Below are 10,187 nucleotides of genomic sequence, written 5' to 3' on the forward strand. Positions count from 1 at the left end.
TGGGTACTATTGTAGTATTTTTTATTGCTATTTAGTTTTTCTCACATGCATATTATTATTCCAAAAACAAACCTGTTAGATAATATATTCTTACATGTTTGGTTTTATCAAAAACTTTATTACAGACATGGATGTGATTTCATTATTTCTTGCTAAGCCAGGTTAGGAGAAGACCATCTTTTGAAGAGCAGTCTAGACCAATTTCCTTGATCTGTTTAGTTTTGTAATGGAGGCACCCAACTCTGAACTCATTTTAACATGCTACCTTGGGCATTCTCTGGTTACTAGGGAGTATATAGAATCTCCCAGTGCTTCTGGAAGTCAAAGTGAAGCCCCGTCATTCTGATCCTAGCAACTCAGAATGGATGGTCACTAGTCCTTGGATCATTCTCACTTGACATATCATTTCAAAACTTGAGATTGCTGATGCCAGGAACAAATCCTTCATACCACGCTGCCATATTCCTGATTTTCCTGCTGAATCTCCTGGGGGCTTTGTGGGCTCTACTTCTAAGTATCGGAGCAAGACAAAGATCAAAAGCACATCCATGATTTTCTCTTCAAGCCTTCAAGCAGAACTCATCACTGGAGGTGCTGTTGACATAAGACAGAGAGAAGGTTTGGGGATGATAAGTTATTACTGACAGTGTACCCCATGTACTCCTCCCTCCCGGCTGTGACAGAAACATCACCGGCACCTGGGTAGGAAGAACCAGCATCTAGTAATCTCTCGTAGGTGCTCCCTCTGTGGGATGGTGTGAAGATCTAGCACAGGGCATTGCCTCTTTAGTGGGGGGACTTCGCTCACTTTTGCCTCTGGTGTGTTAGCTGTTGCCAAGAGCCTGAAGGTGCTCAGGGGGCCTCATTATATTTGGGAGGCTCTGGATTCCCCCTGCCCTTGGAGCCTGCTCATAGATTGGCCCTGAATGAAGAGCAAGGGCCCTCCAAGGGTCATGTCAGCACCCACCAGATGACTACTACACATGGGAGGAGTCAGGGTGTGGGGTCCTGTTCTGACTCCGTCATCCTGGGCCCCAGCCCCAGCGGTTTCGTAACAGGAGAAAGCTAAGCTGTGAGCGCGTTGCTAGGCTGTGGATATTTATTTTTATAAATGAACCCAGGCTTAATTTAGAAAGCCGGTTTTGCTTTTGCTTTCTTCTTCCCAGCATTGGCTGGCCGTCTGGCACTGTCAAAGAATCTCATTTCTGACCCAACAAGTGCTCGTGGGTGGATGAGGACAGCAAAGAGGTTGGCAGAAGGCCGAGGCCAGCCAGGCTGCATCACAGGGAGACAGAGACACGTGGCCGTGCCACTAGTGTCCTATTCTCCTTCTGTGTGAGCTTCATTTGTGACACCTACGTAGCCCTTGCTTGGAATAGCAGGGTAAAAAGCAGCCCTGAAGCTCGCGTCTCCTTCGACGAGCTACACACCAGCACTCAGCAGAACAGAAGGCCTGGGAAAGAGGGTCCAGTCAGGCGCCAGAACAGGTGACACCAGCCACCTCCAGTCTTTGGAGGCAACCATTTTAACAGAGCTTATTGACAGTGGCTACTTAGATGTATTTAGATGCAAGTATTTTGATTTGGGCCAAACATTTAGCAGATAAATGTCTTTTTTTTTTTAAAAAAAGTAAATGAATAGAATGGACATTTTACACTCCATTTGTGACTCTTATGAAGCTTGATCTCCACTAGTTGTCAGCCCCTATGCTCAGGAGTCAAGGGTATATATAGTTCAGGGACAGGGGGGGAAATGAGCAGTAGAACCCCCAAATCAGAGAATATCAAGAACTGGTAATGGTTAAAACGATGTAAGCACAAGGGATAACGTGCCTGTCAGATCAGAGCGTGTCCGGCCCACAGGAAAGCAGGAGCCTATAAAGTAAAAGAAACAGAGCCAGTCAGGGGGAAGAGATGGGAAAAAAAATGGTGAGAAGTTGGTTACACCAGAGGCAGTGAGTATATGTTTTGTCTTCACCTGTTCTGAGTTTGCTGCATCAAAACACCTCGTCATAAACGCTTTATAAAGTTAACCAAGAAAGTAGACCATCCAGGAGTCAGAACTTGTTTCGGCTCTTCTAGTGTGTCTGACTCAGCCATGTCTACACACTTCACTTTAGGGCTTATTGGAGCCTCAGTTTCCCCACTTAAAAAACCAGCCTTCCTGTTTTTTAGCCTTTTGTTCTCCTTCCAAGTGACGTGACAGGGGATGAGCCATCGGCTTGTAAAGCGCCCCAGGCCTCCTGGAGAAAGACGCTTGCGTGAATGACGGACATTAGAGTAGATGAGTCCTCTGTGACTCAGGGATGGCAACTTTGAGGCAGCGTAGCCAAGCCTGTCTTGTGATTCATACAGTGTTACCGTTGGCTGGAGCGGTGGTAACTCTGACTTTGCTCTAACAACTGTGGAGCCTATATCTTTACGCAAGTTCTGTGGATCAAAGAGCTCGAGGGGATTAGGTTTGAAGAGCGGAGGAAACCTGGTGTTTCAAACTGATCTGGAGTTTTACCCTGCAAGGAACAGTGGTGGCCTGGTTGGGGACAAGTATTGATGTCCTTGGCCAGGAAAAAGACTCTAATTATTCTGCCGTTTGTCAAACTTGATGCCAGAGTACCCTGGAGGCAGGTGGAGTTAAGAGAATATTCTTTTTAGCCCATTTCTGGACGTCTACACTAGGCTGTTCAAAGGAAAAGCCCTTGCCTTGCAAAGTGAAGCCCCGCTGACCTGAGTGAATCCTTCAAGGTTCAAGCAAGGTGGCAGAAAGCTGGGGCCTCCAGAAGCCACTCTGGTTCCCACTGGGCGGGGACTATCTCCTCAGTCCTGGAATGCTGCCAAAGACCCAGCCCCACTTGGGACGTCGACTGGTCCCTATTTTTAAGAATGAAGGTTCCACATCCCCAGTACATTTAGTCTGTGTTCTTGGCCCTGTTCCCTTTCTTTGTTGTTACCATGTCTTCGCCTTTGAAGTTCTTCTGGATTCTTTCCTCGGGCATCCTGTTTGGATCCCCCTCCCCCGTGTTGACTTGTAAGAGCCAAGAACAGCCTTGTTTCCGCAGGAGGCTAGCATTTGGCTCAGAGGAGAGAGAGTGAGTGAGCAGGAAGTGGCTTCTCTCCCTCTTTAGATTTTCGTGGGGATTTACTCTGAGAGCAGTTTGGCATCTCCCTCAAGCCCCTCCCCTACCAACAATGGTTTATGTCCACTTTGCCCTTATTTATCTAACTATGTGATGAGAAGGGATCTTCTTTCTGTTTTCTGTGCAGACAGCGCTCGGCATCCCCCAAGGGTCTCGCCTGGGCCTACAGAGCACACCACAATGGCTGTTGTTACCACTGTGATGAACTTGAGTATCATCTCCTGTGTCTGATTATTCTAGAAACCTCGAGTCCTCTCCAGATCAGGCAGTTTTCGAAGCCTTGGGCACTTTCTTCATCCTTCAGTCCTCCCTAGTCACAAGAGCGCACGCCTGGTTTAGCTGGAGAAGGATGGCTAACCTTGCTTGCATCTCTGAAGACACCAGTGACACACACTAACCACATGGCTGGTACCCTTCTCATTCCCCACTAATGTTTTAGGGAAGGTGTGTTGCTCTTGTCACTACTGTGTGTGGCAAGTCCAGAAACACTAGGAAGTGGGAAAGCCTGCTCTGTGAGCAAATGAAATTGTGTGTCCTTCAGAGTGATCTGGTCCCCCACACTCATTCTATTGTTAACAAAGGCCTAGTGTCCTTTAGAATAGAGGATGTTCGGAGGACAGAGTGATAGGGTAACCCAACTTCTTCCAAATATCAACAAGAGCCAGGGAGGGAGAGAAAGCAAAGCTTTGAAAAGTGACCAGAAAGATGACCCGTCTTAGGTCCTGAAGCTAATGCCTGAGACCATGGGAGAGCAGGACAAGGCTCTGTAAGGAACATCCCTTAGGGGTGCATGTGCTTCTGGGTATACAGTCTTGGAGAGAAAGTAAATTTCTGGAAGGTTTGTTAACTTTCTTAGTGTCATCTAAGCAAACTGCTTCAACTTGACACCAGAGACTTCTGAATTCCTGAATTCTGCGGTTAGGTACCCTGAGGCTCTTTCTACTTGTTCCTGTGGCAAAGCAAAGTTGCCTTGCCCAGTCTGGCTAAAATCACCTGCGGACTCAAGGTTTAAGGCTGTAGTTGGGGAGTACAAATGAGAGAAGTGTCTGGATTGTGCACCTGTGCCAGTGTTCTCTCTCTCTCTCTCTCTCTCTCTCTCTCTCTCTCTCTCTCTCTCTCTCTCTCTCTCACACACACACACACACACACACACACACACACACACACACACAGGAGTGAGGAGAAGCTGTCACAGCCATGATGGCTGGGACAGATGGATCGTCGGAGCAGACCCCTCTGTACCTCATGAGCAGCTTCATGGGCACTTCTGCATCCAGTCAGGCAGCGTTCTGGCCTGTACAGGTGTTTGCCGAGCCCCTTTAAGGCAGGACGCACCCGGGTTAATGATGTGCCACTGAGGGATAGCACAGGTGAAATGTATTCCTCCTTCCTGGTGATTAATCCTTAAAGATGTGTTTGATGGGATCTTCTCGGGGTTTCTTGTGGGAGTGAGCTGCAGTTGCTTTCACTGACAAACGGTTTCTTAGCTTTGCTGTCTTCTGTCTTGCTTTCTTTCCTCTTCCCTTGCCATGCTTCTTGAGATCATTCCCTAACCAACACCCCCCTCCCCCCCCCCACACACACACATCCAGTCACATTTTAGAATCGAAACTAAGAGAATGGCCTGGTTCCTGCTCTCCCGAGCACTTCACAGTGCCATGTAGCCCTTTAGCCAGATCCTTGAGCTCTCGCTTGGCACTGGGTGTGTCCGATGTTCTAACTGGCTTCTTGAGGCAGCAGCGGGAGATTCCTCCGGAGCCCGGGAAGGTGGAGGCAGAGCTCCGTGGGGTGGGACCAGGCTCCCGTGTTCCCTAGCTCCCAGCAGCCTGCCGATTGGACTTGTAACAGGCACACACGAGAATGCGAACTTGTGTTTCTAGCATTTTGAAACCTGCCTCCCACAAACCAAAAGGCACCCTCCCCCTCCCCTTTCCTCCGTGTCTTGCTCTTGACATTTTAAACACAGCGAGTATTCAGCTGATTTCGCACTTCCGACACCCCCCTCTTGTGCTGGCTCCCTGTCCCTCTAGATCTGAGAATCCCAGTCATCTGTTCCACTCCAAGACCACTGGAACTTCCTTTCTGACCAGGCCGCACTTGCTGCCCTGACTTGGAGCACTTCTGCCTTTTTTTCCCCATGCTGAGGTCCTCAGCAGCCACCACTGCTGGGCAGGGCTCGGGGTGGGGAGCTGGGCTGGGGTTTTTCCCTAGGCAAACAAAACAAACCCCTCAAAACAGTGCTGTCTTTTTTTTTCCATTCCGCTCTGAGATAGTGCGCAAGAAGCCCGGTCACCATTCTCAGTCCTGTGGGATCTGGCCAAAGCTGAATGTCTTGTTCGCTTTTCTGCTTAAAGTATAAAAAGCAACAATAATCTCTCTCTGCTGGTCCTGTCTTGATTATGGCCCACAACTGAAGTGCTGGTGCGGCTCCTTGACTTCAGAGAGTCTGTGTGGAAGGCAGCAGTCCACACTCAGAGAAACACAGAGGATGAGCCAGTCTGCCCACACCGGAGGCTGAGTTCCAGCCAGCCAGGGAGCAGAGGGGAAGCAAAGCTTTCTAGAGCCAGAGTGGCAGATGCTAAGCGGTGCCTGGAACTGTTTGCAGGGAGAGAAAAAGTCAACAGGAGGGAGAGGAAGGGAGGAAGAAACAAAGAGGGGTGGGGGATGGAGTGGGAGAGAAGAAAAAGACGTGCATAGAGGGTAATTACACAGAGGAGTGGCCATTGCCACCTATAAATCTTTGAGAGACACCCAAGGCACTTGTCACTCAATCCAGTTTGAATTGGAGGCAGCTTTAGTGGACGGATTTGCTGGCTGAAACCCTACGTGCAAACTGGGGAATGTGTGGGTGATGCCTCCACTCCTTAAGGCTCCTGACTAAGGGAGAGGGAAGTGATCTTTTATCTTCGAAGCACTTGCCTGGTTTCTAGTCTTTGTTCTCTGCTGTGTGCTAGCTTGAGGCAAAACCTTCTGTTTCTTTGAGCAGAGCCAGTACAAGAGAATGTTGCAGGATGCACGGGTACAGGGATGGTCAAAGTCCTACTGGAAGCCCTTAAGCCTCACGGTTCTTGCCTAAGGAGTGGGGGGTTCGCTTTTATGATGCATTTAAATTGTTTATGTCACTTTTAAGTAATACACTGGAGAGAGCCTGGGGTGGGGGTGAGGGTGGGAGATAAACAGAATGTAAACAATCGAGGTTAGAACTCTGTAAGAATTTAGGGAGAATGCCAACCAGAGCTGTATGGGGAGATCAGACACCCTAGACCCAGGCCAGCATTTGCCTCGTGATGCAGCAGGCCAGAAGGGGTTCAGGTCCTCTTTTTAGTATGAACCATTCCACAGTGAGATGCTCTCACGGTCAAGGAGTTTGGAAAAGTTTGAACCAGAGGAGATAAAAGATAACCCGGTCCCTGGATCCTGTAGTTCCCAGAGGATGTGCTTGTGGCGTCTGTATGTTTCCCTCACAAAAGTCTGAACACAGAAAACAGTCACTTGGCATCTAATAAATTATCAGCTCGACCACCCATCCTTTCATAAGGGACTCCAGCCTGCGGAGGTGGGAACAGACCTGCTTTGGGTCCGGAAAGGCTGGTGAGATTTAGGAAGTTCGCTGTGTGTATTTCAGGCTTGAGGTAGGAAGGACACATGTAAAAAGGTTCTATCTGACTAAAAAACACACAGAGGGTAATGAGGGAAGGGCTGTGACTAGAGAAAGGCAGGACTGTGACTAGGGAGAGGCAGGTCTGTGACTAAAGAGGGGCGGGGCTAGTACTGTGAGGTTCTGAGTATCCTTTAAAACACTTAGAATTTTATATCAAAGGGCTTGGGTGAAGAGAAGTGAAGAGTGGCCAGGGGATCTTCTGTGAGACTGGAGAAGATTCCAGAGGGTTTTGTTTGTTTAAGTTCTTGACTTCTCTCTCATTGGTGAGTTTCAGGTTCTACTAAGAAATTTACTTCTTTGACCTTCTTATTCTAAGCCTCCTTGTCTGGTCACATAGCCTCTGTGTCATTAAATGGGTTGAGGGTCAACTGGTTAAATCCAGTTGGAAGTTTTGCATTACAGGCTGGAGACAACCTGAAACTTCCTTTTTTGTGCTCTTAACATCCCCGCTATGTTTTCCATTTTTGAGTTGCTAGATTCTCATGTGAAGCTGGAGTGGTTTGACGGAGGACCGGAACCACCTCCTTGTTTCTCCATCAAAGGTGTTAAAGCCCCAGGGACTGAGGATTGGCCTACTCATGAACTCATCTGCTAGATTCCTACTGTTTTCCAAGTCTCATAACAGTTACAACTTGTGCTCAAGAAAGTCTAGACTCTGAGAGTCAGCAAACATCCTACTCTTAGCAATTGCTTGGGGAGCAGCCTGCCTACATGTTACAGTAAGAATGAATCTCTCTCCAGCCACCTGCAAGGCCTGGTGCACATCAGTCATCTGCACTCCCAGCAACCTACAGAGGGACAAACAAGAAAAGGACTTGTCTCTGGAATGCTTTCCAGCTAAGAAATCTCTAGCCACCCTGAGGAAGCAGCCTGTCCCTTGGAGGTGGTAAATGCATTTGCTAAAATCAAGCAAGCCTGCATTTCTCTAAGAACGTTTCTCATTTCTCCAAGATGACATATTCTAGATTTAAAAAAAAATATAGAAAGATCAATTGTGCACCATCAGCAGATGAGCTCATTTGAGTGCCAAACTGTGTAGCCTACTGTGTCCTTGGGTGGGAACATGAGGCAGCAGTCCTCACACTGACTACTAGAGAGTCCTGGGGACCAAGACATGGCCTTTATGCTGCTTAGTTTTCTTCAACCTGACATAATGTAACTAGAGTCATCTGGTGAGAGGGAATCTCAACTGAGGAGTTATCTCCATCAGATTGGCCTGTGGACATGTCTGTGGCTGGTGTTCTCTCCCTCTCCCCCTCCCCTCCCTCTCCCCTGCCCCTCCCCCTCCATCCCTCCCTTCCTTCCTTCCTTCCTTCCTTCCTAATCGAGAGTCTCCCTATGTAATCCTCACTGGTCTCGAACTCACTTTATAAAATAGGCTGGCCTTGAACTCACAGAGATAGGCCTGTTTCTGTCTCTCTCCTGGGTGCTGGGATTAAAAGTTTGCACCACCATGTCCGGCTTATTTTCTTAGCTGCTAATTCATGTAGAAGGGTCCAGCCTACTTTGGGTGGTGTCATCTCTAGGCACATGGATCCAGGATGCATACAAAGAGCAGCTGAGCAGCCAAGCCAGTAAAGATTGTCCATCATGGCCTCTGCTTTAGTTCCCACGCCCAGGTTCCTGCCTTGCGTCCCTGCCCTGATCTCCCTGGATGATGGACTACGGAGAATAAGCCCTTTCCTCTTCATGTTCTTAGTTATGCTGTTTTATCACAACAGCAGGGAAAGTAGGACAACCTCTGACTTAAAGTGACCTTGTACATTCTGCAGCAGGTTGATGAAAGCCAGATTAGTTCCCATAGAAACTAGAATTTGGGATTAGAGTCCTTCAGGCCCACACACAGATTAAAAAAAATCCAAACAAACAAACAAACAAACAAAAAACAAAGCACTTTAAATGAATATATATTTCCTGATTGCAAACTTCTGGATGCATTTGTTGAGGAGATGAACTTTTGTTTTAGTTGGTGCTGTAAGTACCAGCTTCATCTACCTGCTTGCATTCTAGATAGGTCTAAGAACACTGAGGACAATGCACGAAGAAAATTTCACAGTGGGTCCCTTTCTCTCAGGGTCTCCCAGATACACAGAACTAAGAAGTGACAGACATAGCTATGGCTCTGTCTATATATATATGTATATACATATATATATATATACATTATATATATGTATGTATATATGTGTGTGTAAATGTATATATAGATATTTATACATATAAATATATATATGAACCAAGAGATAGACATGTCTATCTATTCTATATATTGATATCTTTACATATGTGTGCATATCTATATCTATTTATCTATCTTAAGAAAGAAGGGAGGTTTATTTCGAGAACTAGCTTGACTGACTGTGGGGGTGGCTAGCAAGTCTGAAATGAGGCAGGCGGGCTGTAAAGTCTGGAGCTGGAGCCACATGATGGGGTGGATGCTTTGCTTCCCCGTGGGAACGTCAGTGCTGCTCCTAAAGCTTTGTTTCTCTGATTGAGTGAGGTCCACCCGGGTAATGGAGGATAATCTCACCTCAAGTGATAAAAGGTGTCTCCAAGGTGAAACCTGGATGGCTGGCAGAAGCAGCAGCCACAATAGCTTATCTGGGCTGACACCCAAAGCTGATAGCCATAGTTCTGACAGGGTCTGTCCATGAGCCCTGTGGGGGCACAGTCTGGGCTGGGAATCCTAAGATGCGAGCTTGACAGGGACTTTAGCTGAGTCCATCTTTCCCCAGCAAAGAGGGGCCTGAGGGCTGGGTCTGTGGCCTCAGCTCTGCGGCATATTCTGTATGTGATTGATAGGGATAGAGAGTCTAGATTCTTTATTGATCAGGGACTAATGATCAGACTGTACCCTTGTCATGGCATAGATGCTCAAAAACACCAGGAGACTTCATTGAACAAATGCATGGGACTCTGGCCAAATATATAGTGTCCTGATTGTGTCTTAGGACTGTAGCTATAGAAACAAGATGTCCTCGGTACAAAATATTGTGATCTATGAGTTCTTTTTCACCATCCAAAGGAAGAAGGAAGCAATAACATATCACCTCTCTCTCAGAGTGTCCTAAGGAGTCGATGAACAAATGCACTTGCGCAGACAACATTGAGCAGAGAACTTGGCATAGGTTGTGCATTTAATAGCTAGAAATTGTTCTAATAAACATTCCGCACTCTCGAACTCAGGATATGCTGTAGTTGCCATGCCCAAGAAACTTATTTTGCACTTCATTTAGTATATGTATGTATGTGTGCATGTGTGTGTGCACTCGTGCCGAGTGCAGACTTCTTGCTCCCCAACTTTCACAGAGATTCTCCACCACTCGGAAGGTACGGTTTTTGCCTCAGGAGATAGCTCATAGCTACAAACCCCCCCACACGGGGAGACAAAGG

General features: G+C 47.3%; 2 long non-coding RNA genes across 2 annotated transcripts; one reads left to right on the plus strand and one right to left on the minus strand.

Moving 5' to 3' along the window:
* On the minus strand, window positions 1-5,404 carry LOC108352946 (uncharacterized). Its single transcript, XR_015638980.1, has 2 exons — window positions 4,376-5,404; window positions 1-594 (listed from the first exon to the last, which is right to left on the minus strand). It is a non-coding gene; the product is annotated as an uncharacterized LOC108352946 (long non-coding RNA).
* A 1,512-nt stretch (window positions 5,405-6,916) lies between these two features.
* On the plus strand, window positions 6,917-7,791 carry LOC148001061 (uncharacterized). The gene is made up of 2 exons (XR_015638984.1): window positions 6,917-7,057; window positions 7,264-7,791. It is a non-coding gene; the product is annotated as an uncharacterized LOC148001061 (long non-coding RNA).
* The last annotated feature ends 2,396 nt before the right edge of the window (window positions 7,792-10,187 follow it).

Source organism: Rattus norvegicus, chromosome 15 (genome assembly GCF_021556685.1).
Source record: "Rattus norvegicus strain SHRSP/BbbUtx chromosome 15, alternate assembly SHRSP_T2T, whole genome shotgun sequence".
Taxonomy (NCBI): Eukaryota; Metazoa; Chordata; class Mammalia; order Rodentia; family Muridae; genus Rattus; species Rattus norvegicus.